Here is a 12,611-nt window from a genome sequence, read left to right as displayed (position 1 = left end):
AATGTACACTCGCCAAATACACGCCAATTGCCAAATGCTTTTGGGAACTTGAGCAGAAAAAGTTAACGTCGATCCACTGAGGCAAAAAGGACAATGTTGTTGTTTAATTCAATAAGAGAAAAGCTGCGAAATGGAGGGCAGAAAATAAATAGAAGGAGGGCCAGAACAGTAGCCTGATGTTTAGGAAAGATTTGGTGAAGTGGTAAAAGAGGATGATAGCAGGGCTATGTTACAGTATGTATGATGATTGTGAGGCACTCCGCGTTGCATCGTGTGTTAGAACAGCCCTTGGCCATGGTATATTGGCCATATACCACACCTCCCTCAGGCCTTATTTTAATTCTAGTGCAACAAGTAATGATGAAGAATGCATGTATCTAAACTACCTTCCCTCCAGGACACCTACACCACCCGATGTCACAGGAAGGCCAAAAAGATCATCAAGGACAACAACCACCCGAGCCACTGCCTGTTCACCCCGCTATCATCCAGAAGGCGAGGTCAGTACAGGTGCATCAAAGCTGGGACCGAGAGACTGAAAAACAGCTTCTATCTCAAGGCCATCAGACTGTTAAACAGCCATCACTAACATTGCTGCCAACTCACTGACTGAAATCTAGCCACTTTAATAATGGAAATATTGATGTAATAAATGTATCACTAGCCACTTTAAACAATTCCACTTTATATAATGTTTACATACCCTACATTACTCATCTCATACGTATATACTGTACTCTATACCATCTACTGCATCTTGCATATGCCTTTCGGCCATCATTCAGTTATATATTTTTATGTACATATTCTTATTCATTCCTTTACACTTGTGTGTATAAGGTAGTTGTTGTGAAATTGTTAGGTTAGATTACTTGTTAGATATTACTGCATGGTCGGAACTAGAAGCACAAGCATTTCGCTACACTCGCATTAACATCTGCTAACCATGTGTATGTGATAAATAAAATGTGATTTGATTTGACAAGTTGACCAACAAATAGCCTAACATAATGTCGGAAATTATAAGCAGAAACATAGACCTATCTTCAAAATCATTCTGCCATCTCTGACTGTACAGCCTTTTTTTCTATCTTAGCAGGTTCACTTTATCACATATAGTCAGGTGGTTACAGATGAGTTATTAACAGTTGTGGGCGGGTGAACAAGCAGCTGATCAGTGCATCACTAATGCACACACACACACACACACACACACACACACACCACACACACACACACACACACACACACACACACACACACACACACACACACACACACACACACACACACACACACACACACACACACACACACCCACACACACACACACACACACACACACGTAGGCCATCATCCAAAGAGACCCTATCTCATCTAGCATCTCTGTGTCTCTGACTGTCTGTGGTTTTGTTTCATAACGATGGTTCCAGTGTTAGGGCTGCTCCTCCTGCTCTACTGAACACTGGTAACCTGTCACAAGCAATCCTGCAGCCTGCCACACTACAGACAGACAGGGGAGATAGGGAAAGGCCACACTGGTGGGTACTGAGACAGAGAGAGACAGAGAGAGGGAGGGGGAGAGAGAGAGAGAGAGAGAGAGAGAGAGAGAGAGAGAGAGAGAGAGAGAGACCGAGAGAGGGAGGGAGGGGGAGAGAGAAGGATGGAGGGGGTGTGTGTATAGGGGGAGGGGGGTAGAAAAGAGAAAGGAGATTGGAGAGATGGGAAAGGTCACTGTGGGTAAACATAGCTGCACTGAAAATCATAGAGAGATGGGGAAGAGGGGGTGCAACTCAATATTAGGAAGGTGTTCCTAATGTTATGTACACTCAGTGTATGTCAGCTGCAGAGAGACAAGAGAGAGCCATAATAAAAATGAGTTTTGATCAGTCATGAAAATAAAAGTGCTGAAAACTTGTTGGCTCAATATTTAAAAAGTAGATTGAGAACCAGCTATAGGATGAAAAATACCGGAGTTTTGGTGCAGGTACAGCCGACTAGCGCTAGCTAATGTTACCTAGGATTTTTTAAATAAATAAATACAGTACATATATATATATATATATATATATATATATATATATATATATATATATATATATATATATATATATATATATATTTACAAATCGACACTTGGAGTCAAAGTATCAATATAATATCGACCAAAGCAATATTGCGATATGTAACTGTATCGATTTCCCACACATTACTTCTGCTAACATCACAAAACATTATGGATTCCTATGCTTGGAGTGGAAATGGAGGCCAGGATTTTATAGTCCTTGGATTTGGATATCGATTTCATGTGTGCTGACATTTATCTCCAGATCAATAGCTGAGAGAACAGCGGAGAACAACCTCCAATATGTCTACTTAGAAAACAATAGAATGCCATTTAAATAACATAGGTAATGAGATAGTGAGTCTCTAAGTGCTTTTTTTGTCATTTACTCACAGAAATATCCCTTCCATCTCACTGCTTAGTTCTCAGTCGCAAATAGGTGGTGTTGGTTTATTGACAGAAATTAGGGGCTGGTAGCCCACCGGGCTGCCAAATCTAGGGTGCATTATGTCCACAAAGGGGATGCCGCCGTGAAATTTGAGGCATTATCAAGTGCTTGTCAAATTGCGAATGAGAGACTACTGAAGTGTGTACAGCCTGCGCTGTACACATTCATCATGCAGCCTTACAATGTACTAAAAATCAAAACACATAGCCCAACTTTTGTAGAACCACTAAAGTTACATGAATAACTCTAAATTAAGTATGTAGGAGTACCTATTCCTTTTTTAACCGCTCAACACAGACTAGCCGCATGTGCGCACTCCCTCAAATCGTTTGGAGAAAATATCATTTATATTTTATTCAGCTTGGTTCAATTGTATTCTTCATACTATAAAATAATATAAAATAATGCCACGGAATTAAAAGCAAATCTTGTCTGCTAAATGAACTAGTGTAGCCCACAGCCATTTGGCATAGTCACATCAGGTCCTAACATGAGGACAACTCAGAATATCAGAGCATGTTATTATTTTCTTCTGAAACAGACTACATTTTCTTCATATCATGTTTCTTTATACCTGTCTGAAATAAATCATGGATTTATTGTGAAGGTGTATGCTATATTACATGGAATTATTAGACTTTTTAAAATGGCTTGTAGTCTATGTGTGGAAGCCAGGAGATGCTAAATGTGTTTATGTTAATTAGCCAACAGTTATTTGCTTGACAATCACCGGCTGATGAAATTTCGTGACTGCCACAGCCCTGGCGGGCTGCCAAATCTATCAAAGTATTCTTCATCTCAAATTCATATGGAAATACAACAGAAATGTGAACAGTTGAGTGAAGAGTGAAGGACCCTCTATTCTCTGTACATCAGGCCCTAGAGAGAGGGTGAGATGTAGGTGGGCTATCTTGGCAAGCTGTCCGTCAAACGGGTAGCCGTGGAAATGCCAAGGCCCCCGCTTGCCCTCCTTGTCATTCATAGCCTGTGATGAGATGGCATTTCACTAAAGGTTAACTAATTTTCCCATCAAATTATACATTGGTAATTAGATACACAAAACCTAATGTGGGGGTTGGTAGCATTAAGCGCTGGTTGGAGAAATAATGTGTTTGAGCATCTCAATACTAAAATGTTGCATTAGGTGCAGATCAACAAGAAGCCTATTCCACTGTTCTTCTCTTGTAAACTTCTCTTGTAAAAATCCCTGTCTCTGAAACCGTTAGGAAGACAACGTTCACATTTGAATGGGATATGTCCATTTTAGCACCAAAAGAATAAAAGGTCACTCACGTGAATCATTTTAATAGCACACCATGCCATCCCAATGACCCCATAGATCCTCAACATTCATGCCTTGCCTTTAATTCAGCTGGCTAACAAGGTTGGCTACATATTGAAGTATGCATTACATAGATTCACTGACTTTAGCAAGTGATATGAGATGGATACTGCTTCAGTGGCTAAAAAACAGTCATATGGCGTGATCACCAGGCACCATGCTGCAGAGTATCTGGTTTGAGGTACTTTGGCTGTTGTTGATGCTATTATCTGTTTCTCTGTTTTAATAACTGCCTCTCCCTGGAGCAAGTACAGATGGGAAGCTGTTTAAATATCAATGGGCCATGACTGCAGGCAATTTTCACTACAGTACCACCAGCTGCAGCTAACTCACATTTGCTGCTGCCTCTCTGTAAGACTTACTCCCCCTCTTACTCAGAGGACCAGTTGAAAGTGTGAGCCAATCTGAATCTCTATCACAGTTGGGGTGACAGAGGGCACATCAATTGTTTGTTATGCAGTGTCAGTGTGAGGTGGCAGGGCACTCCACCCTTACTATATCCCTGGCTACAGCCAGCTAGGAGCCTACTCCACCTGGCTTCCAGCCCATCACCTCTCACTCTCTGTCCCATGACCAGACAAGCCCCCTCCACCTCCACACACACCCTCATCACTGGATCTCAGGCTAATGGCATTTTACTAACCCCACTAGCCCGCTCCAGCTGACTGTCAGAGCACCCTCGACTCCACCCCTGGGGTGCCTTGATTCGTTACTCACGTCCAGAAATATCATTTGTCCTGCATTGCACCAGTGTTATGTCCTTATGGCAGCTCTGCCTGATGCTGGTCTGCTTCTCCCAGTGCTTCTCTCAGTTAGGAAATGAATCACTGATCACACTGCTCTGAATCGCCACACTCATCTACAGTATCTGGGTGTGATTAGTACTGCCTCAGAGTGATGCAATGATCTCCAATGACCTCCAGGATATGGTAATAGATGGTCCCGTGTGGCTCAGTTGGTAGAGCATGGTGTTTGCAACGCGAGGGTTGTGGGTTTGATTCCCACGGGGGACCAGTACGGGAAAAAAAAAATTATAATAATGTATGAAATGTATGCATTCACTACTGTAAGTTGCTCTGGATAAGAGCGTTGACTAAAATGTAAATGTAATAATCAAAGGTTAAAGTTGGCCCTAAGCCCAGATTTACTATATCACCTACCCTCCTGAAATCCTAACCTTAACAAGCCAAAATTGAGCTTCAATTTCAATTTCCAAATGCTATGGCAATGTTCAACTAAATTGATATCATACTTGGTGTTTGCTATGATAAACTCATATGATAAATTATAGAATACAATTGTATTTTGCAAAACAATTAGTGATTGACAATGGTGCTGGGAGAGATGTGGGTAACCTGCCTAGCAACAGGGGAGTTGACCAGACCTCTCCCTCTCTATAACTGTGTGTCCTGTCCTTCCAGGGAAGAGCAGAGTCGAGCAGGAGGAAATATGATCAAGTAATTTAGACCTGGTTTGTTAGAGAACAATTAACTGAGATGAATGAAATAATCAACACCTCCTGTCGGAGGTCAATTTGCATAATGGCAATTGATTGAACAACACGTTTCTCATATAACACATTTCTCTCGAATTCCATTACGGAGCATCAATTATGAAAACAGCTGAGTGTAAGAGGAACTTGGGCAACATTAAACTGTAAAAGCAATTACAAGCAAGGTGGAGGCAGCCAGGCCATAACATTACCCAAAAGGCTCTGTCTATGAGATGATATGTCTGATAGCTCAGGGACACGACTAGGTTGGTGTGATCTAATGTAATATTTCATTATTCTGTTTTTATGACAACACTAAGGCTTTACAGTACATGGCAGTAACAATATTTTACCGGATTTACAGATAAGTAACATATGTAGTTATTTTGTAGTTATTTATAAACGTGATAAGAATCAATTGTATTTAGACGTGATTATTAGAAGAGGAGTTGACTGTAATACTAAAATAACTGGTTAAGGTTTTGAACCCCCCATGCTACTGTCCTCTACCCTGAGTAACAGTGACAGAGCCCAAAGGAGAGGAGCTGGGATGGCCACTGTGTCTGCTACTGCCACAGCCCAGATGACATTTAAAAGTCAAGGGTTCACCACAGCTTCTCCTGCCTCAAGTCATTCCCACCTTTACCTCATCAGTGAAAACCCCCACTGGGAGATGATATCTAGGACAGAGACACACAGCTTAGGGACAGATAATACACATACAGTGCATTCGGAAAGTATTCAGACCCCTTGACTTTTTTACAGCCTCAAGTCTTTTTTGGGATGATGCTCCAAGCTTGGCACACCTACAGTTGAAATCTGAAGTTTACGTACACCTTAGCCAAATACATTTAAACTCAGTTTTTCACAATTCCTGACATTTAATCCGAGTAAAAATTCCCTATCTTAGGTCAGTTAGGATCACTACTTTATTTTAAGAATGTAAAATGTCAGAATAATAGTAGAGAGAATAATTTATTTCAGCTTTTATTTCTTTCATCACATTCCCAGTGGGTCAGAAGTTTACATACACTAAATTAGTATTTGGTAGCATTGCCTTTAAATTGTTTAACTTGGGTCAAACGTTTCGGGTAGCCTTCCACAAGCTTCCCGCAATAAGTTTGGTGAATTTTGGCCCATTCCTCCTGACAGAGCTGGTGTAACTGAGTCAGGTTTGTAGGCCTCCTTGGTCGCATGCGCTTTTTCAGTTCTGACCACACATTTTCTCTAGGATTGAGGTCAGGGCTTTGTGATGGCCACTCCAATACCTAGACTTTGTTGTCCTTAAGCCATTTTGCAACAACTTTGGAAGTATGCTTGGGGTCATTGTCCATTTGGAAGACCCATTTGCGACCAAGCTTTAACTTCCTGACTGATGTCTTGAGATGTTGCTTCAATATATCCACATCATTTTCCTACCTCATGATGCCATCTATTTTGTGAAGTGCACCAGTCTCTCCTGCAGCAAAGCACCCCCACAACATGATGCTGCCATCCCTGTGCTTCACGGTTGGGATGGTGTTCTTCGGCTTGCAAGCCTCCCCCTTTTTCCTCCAAACATAACGATGGTCATTATGGCCAAACAGTTCTGTATTTTTGTTTCAACAGACAAGAGGACATTATTCCAAAAAGTATGATCTTTGTCCCCATGTGCAGTTGCAAACCGTAGTCTGGCTTTTTTATGACGGTTTTGGAGCCGTAGCTTCTTCCTTGCTGAGTGTCCATTCAGGTTATGCCAATATAGGACTTGTTTTACTGTGGATATAGATACTTTTGTACCTGTTTCCTCCAGCAACTTCACAAGGTCTTTTGATGTTGTTCTGGGATTGATTTGCACTTTTCGCACCAAAGTACATTCATCTCTAGGAGACAGAACGCTTCTCCTTCCTGAGCGGTATGACAGCTGTGTGGTCTCATGGTGTTTATACTTGCGTACTATTGTTTGTACAGATGAACGTGGTACCTTCAGGCGTTTGGAAATTGCTCCCAAGGATGAACCAGACTTGTGGAGATCCACAATTTTTTTCTGAGGTCTTGGCTGATTTCTTTTGATTTTCCCATGATGTCAAGCAAAGAGGCACTGAGTTTGAAGGTAGGCCTTGAAATACATCCACAGGTACACCTCCAATTGACTCAAATGATGTCAATTAGCCTATCAGAAGCTTCTAAAGCCATGACATAATTTTCTGTAATTTTCCAAGCAGTTTAAAGGCACAGTCAACTTAGTGTATGTAAACTTCTGACCCACTGGAATTACAGTGAATTACAGTGATACAGTGAATTATAAGTAAAATAATCTGTCTGTAAACAATTGTTGGAAAAATTACTTGTGTCATGCACAAAGTAGATGTCCTAACCGACTTGCCAAAACTATAGTTTGTTAACAAGAAATGTGTGGAGTGGTTGAAAAACGAGTTTTAATGACTCCAACCTAAGTGTATTTAAACTTCCGACATCAACTGTATATTTGGGGAGTTTCTCCCATTCTTCTCTGCAGATCCTCTTAAGCTCTGTCAGTTTGGATGGAGAGCGTCGCTTCCCAGCCATGTTCAGGTCTCTCCAGAGATGTTTGATTGTGTTCAAGTATGGGCTCTGGCTGGTCCACTCCTGCTTTGTCTTGGCTGTGTGCTTAGGGTCATTGTCCTGTTGGAAGGTGAACCTTCACTCCAGTCTAAGGTCCTGAGTGCTCTGGAGCAGGTTTTCATCAAGGATCTCTCTGTACTTTGCTTTGTTCATCTTTCCCTCTATCCTGACTAGTCTCCCAGTCCCTGCCACTGAAAAACATCCCCACAGCATGATGCTGCCACCACCATGCTTCACCGTTGGGATGGTGCCAGGTTTCCTCCAGACGTGACGCTTGGCATTCAGGCAAAAGAGTTCAATCTTGGTTTCATCAAACCAGAGAATCTTGTTTCTCATGGTCTGAGAGTCTTTAGGTGCCTTTTGGCAAACTCCAAGCGGGCTGTCATGTGCCTTGTACTGAGGAGTGGCTTCCGTCTGGCCACTCTTACCGTAAAGGCCTGATTGGTGGTGTCACGGATGTCGTAAGAACAGGACCAAGGCACAGTGTGTGTAGAGTTCCACATCTTTATTCCAAAGTGAAACTTAGCAAAACAAAATATATCAATAAACGAACAACGAAATGTGACTACGTGGTGCACATGCACAATAACAAAAAAATATCCCACAAACATAGGTGGGAAAATAGCTACTTAAATATGATCCCCAATTAGAGGTAACGATTACCAGCTGCCTCTAATTGGGAACCATACCAAAACACCAACATAGAAATGTTAAACTAGAACACCCCCTAGTCACGCCCTGACCTACTACAACATAGAGAAACAAGGGCTCTCTATGGTCAGGGCGTGACAGGTGGAGTGTTGCAGAGATGGTTGTACTTCCTCCACAGAGGAACTCTGGAGCTCTATCAGAGTGACCATAGGGTTCTTGGTCACCTCCCTGACCAAGGCCCTTCTGCCCCGATTGCTCAGTTTGGCCGGGAGGCCAGCTCTATGAAAAGTCTTGGTGGTTTCAAACTTCTTCAATTTAAGTAGGATGGAGGCGGGCCTCCCGAGTGGCGCAGTGGTCTAAGGCACTTCATCGCAGTGCTAGCTGTGACACTAGAGATCCTGATTTGAGTCCAGGCTCCAACGCAGCCTGCCGCGACCGGGAGACCCATGGGGCAGCGCACAATTGGCCCAGCGTCGTCCTGTTTAGGGGAGGGTTTTGCTTGTCCCATCGCGCACCAGCAACCCCTCTGGTGGGCCGGGTGTGAAGCACGCTGACACGGTCGCTGGGTGCATCGTGTTTCCTCCGACACATTGGTGCGGCAGGTTCCGGGTTAAACGGGCATTGTGTCAAGAAGCAGTGCGGCTTGGCTGGGTTGTGTTTTGGAGGACGCACGGCTCTCGACCTTCGCCTCTCCCGAGTCCATACGGGAGTTGCAGCGATGGGACAAGACTGTAACTACCAATTGGATACCACGAAATTGGGGAGAAAAAGGGGTATACATTTTTTTTCAAATAAAAAATAAAAGAATGATGGAGGCCACTGTGTTCTTGGGGACCTTCAATGCAGCAGAAATGTTTGAGTACCCTTCCCCAGATATGTGCCTCGACACAATACTGTCTTGGAGCTCTACAGACAATTCCTTCGACCTCATGGGTTGGTTTTTGCTCTGACATGCACTGTCAACTGTGGGACCTTATATAGACAGGTGTGTGCTTTTCCAAATCATGTCCAATCCATTTAATTTACCACAGCTGGACACAAATCCAGTTGGATGATCAATGGAAACAGGATGCACCTGATCTCAGTTGGTAGAGCATGGTGTTTGCAACGCCAGCATGGTGTGTGCAACGCCAGGGTTGTGGGTTCGATTCCCACGGGGGGCCAGTACAAATTTTTTTTTTTTAAATGCTTGAAATGTATGCACTCACTACTACTGTAAGTCGCTCTGGATAAGAGCGTCTACTAAAATGTAAAATGTAAATGTAAATAGCAAAGGATTGAATACTTATGTAAATTAGGTATTTCAGTTTTATTTATTTTTACATTTGCAAACATTTCTAAAAAACTGTTTTCGCTTTATCGTTATGGGGTATTGTGTGTAGATTGATAAGGAAAAATATAAATTTAATCAATTTTAGAATATGGCTGTAATGTAACAAAATGTGGGAAAAGTCAAGGGTTCTGAAAACTTTCCAAAGGCACCGTACATGTATGACCCTGACTCTACAGTGAAGTCCCCATCTCTTCAAATTGTTTTTCAAAGGGAGGAAGAGAAGGATGACAGACAACTATGTAGCTGGGGCTTATAACGAGGGAATTAGTGGAGGGGAGAAATAAAATAAAAGTGTTATTACAGATGTGATGAGACAGGAGGGAGAAGAGAGGAGAGAGGACAGGAGAAAGAGGAGGAATACAGACAGTTCAAATAAATGTTTTATAAGCCGAAGTGCCAGGATGGCTGAGGGAAGTAGATGTTTTAAAACCTGCAAGGTTTCTCTGAAAGCCAGGGTCGAGGTGTATGCGGCAGATGAAAAGGCTACATCTTGGGTTGGCTGAATGAACAAGACTTCATTCAATGAACTGAATTTGACCTTTCCTATATTCACACTATAAAGGACTGCAGGAAGTGGTGTTTTAAGATCAAGGTCAGCCTGCAAGGATCTGTAAAAGCTCTAAAAGCCATTGTGGAGAAGTAAGGGTGTGAGGAAGCAAGACTAGGAATATTATGAGAGAACAAACGTACAGGAAGTGAACAGAATGTTACCTTAGCTAATGGTATATATTCACACTGAATAGAACAGTGCGTTACTAACAGGCACAGACAGTCTTGGGAAATGGTGAGTACACATTGAAATTATTAGGGTTGACCTCTAAACGTGACGAGACTCCATCCAAATGCCATGGCATCCTACTTCAGTGCTCCCTCTATTTTGCTCATCAGATGGGAGCCCCCACCACCGAGTGGTTGCCACTGTTATTTCTCTGCTGACCTGACGGGCGTTGGAGTGGGCTATGGCTGTCTGGGAGAGAGGAGAGGAGGAGCTGGGTTCCTATGAGGGGTTCAGGGCTCTGTTCAGAGGAGTCTTTGATCATCCACCGGAGGGCAGAGAGGGAGGTGAGCACCTACTCCAACTACGGAAGGATGGCCAGACTGCTGCGACCAGCGGATGGAATGAGCTGGCGCGCCACACCCTATTCAAAGCAGGACTGTGCAAAGAGGTCCAGACGAAGTTGGTATGCCGAGACAACACCCTCTCCTTGAACACACTCACCGCGATGGCCATCCGTATGGAGAACTTTCTTCGAGAATGTCAGCAACCCCATCGCCTCTCTCCCTCCTTCGTTGACTGTCAGAGCATGAACCCATGGAGGTAGGGGCCAAATGCCTTCCTGCGGCTGAGCGACACCGTCTGAGACAGCTGGGGCTCTGTCCCTATTGTGGTCAAGAGGGGCACCAGCTTCAACGGTGTCCGGTACGTTCCAACCCGGGGTCCACGAGAGCAGAGGAACGGCCCCGTGGTCACCCGTCTCCTGGGTTAGGCGTGAGTATCCATCATCACTTTCCCCCAAACCATTTTTTTTGTATCGATTTCACTAGCAGGCTGTCCCTCATGTATTGTTTCTACAGCTCTAGTGGTTTCCAGTGCCGTAGGGAATTTTATTGACCCGACCCTTGCCTCCTCCCTCTTCTCTCCATTTCCGGTTGAAGCGCTGGATAATCAACCACTGGAATCCGGGACTATCACACACATCACAACACCACTCACCCTCACCGTGGAGTCCATACGTCAAGAAAGCCTTCCCTTCCTCATGATCAGTGCACCCGTACAGTAGATCATCCTCGGCCTCCCATGGCTCCAACGCCATAACCCCACCATCTTATGGTCGAGGATGACAATCACGGACTGGGCATCCGAATGCCAGAGGACCTGCATTCCCTTCTCCTGTGGTTCAACATCGGTTGAGAGTCCTGTGGTTGCCCTTCAGCCCAACATCCCAGAGGTGTAACAAGATCTGCGGGAGGCTTTTTCCAAGACCCGTGCCACCTGTTTCCCTCCTCATCGCCCCTGGGACTGTGCCATTGACCTGCTTGCAGGCTCTGCGCCTCTGCTTAGCCACATCTACCCTCTGTCGGTGGCTGAAACCAAGGCTATAGAGGTGTACATCCATGAGGCGCTCCAACAGGGTTTCATCTGCATGACCACCTCCCCTGTGTCAGCAGGCTTCTTCTTCGTGGCAAAGAAGGATGGAGGGTTACACCGTGCATTGATTATAGAGGTCTAAATTCCATCACCACTAAATACCGTTACCCTCTCCTGTTGGTGCCAGCAGTGATCGAACAGCTCCGCAGGGCCCGGTTCTTTACCAGACTGGACCTGCGGAGTGCCTACAATCTAATCCTCATCCGAGAGGGGGATGAATGGAAAACAGCTTTTAGCATGGTATCTGGTAACTACAAGTACTTGGCCTTATGGATTAGCCAATGCTCAGTCAGTGTTCCAGGAATTCGTAAATGAGGTGTTCCCGGGACATGCTCGGACGCCAGGTGGTCATGTATATCGACAACATCCTGGTCTACTCAGCTACCTTGGATGATCACATCGCTCACGCCCCGAGTAGTCCTGGAACGCCTCTTGGCTAACCACCTATATGTCAAAGCGAAGAAGTGCCAATTCCATCAGGAGGCTGTCGCCTTTCTGGGTTACCAGATAGGCCTGCAAGGAGGGATGATGGACAGTAAGAAGGTAGA

Source organism: Salmo salar, chromosome 24 (genome assembly GCF_965601325.2).
Source record: "Salmo salar chromosome 24, fSalSal1, whole genome shotgun sequence".
Classification (NCBI taxonomy): Eukaryota; Metazoa; Chordata; class Actinopteri; order Salmoniformes; family Salmonidae; genus Salmo; species Salmo salar.
Note: the sequence above shows the minus strand (reverse complement) of the source record.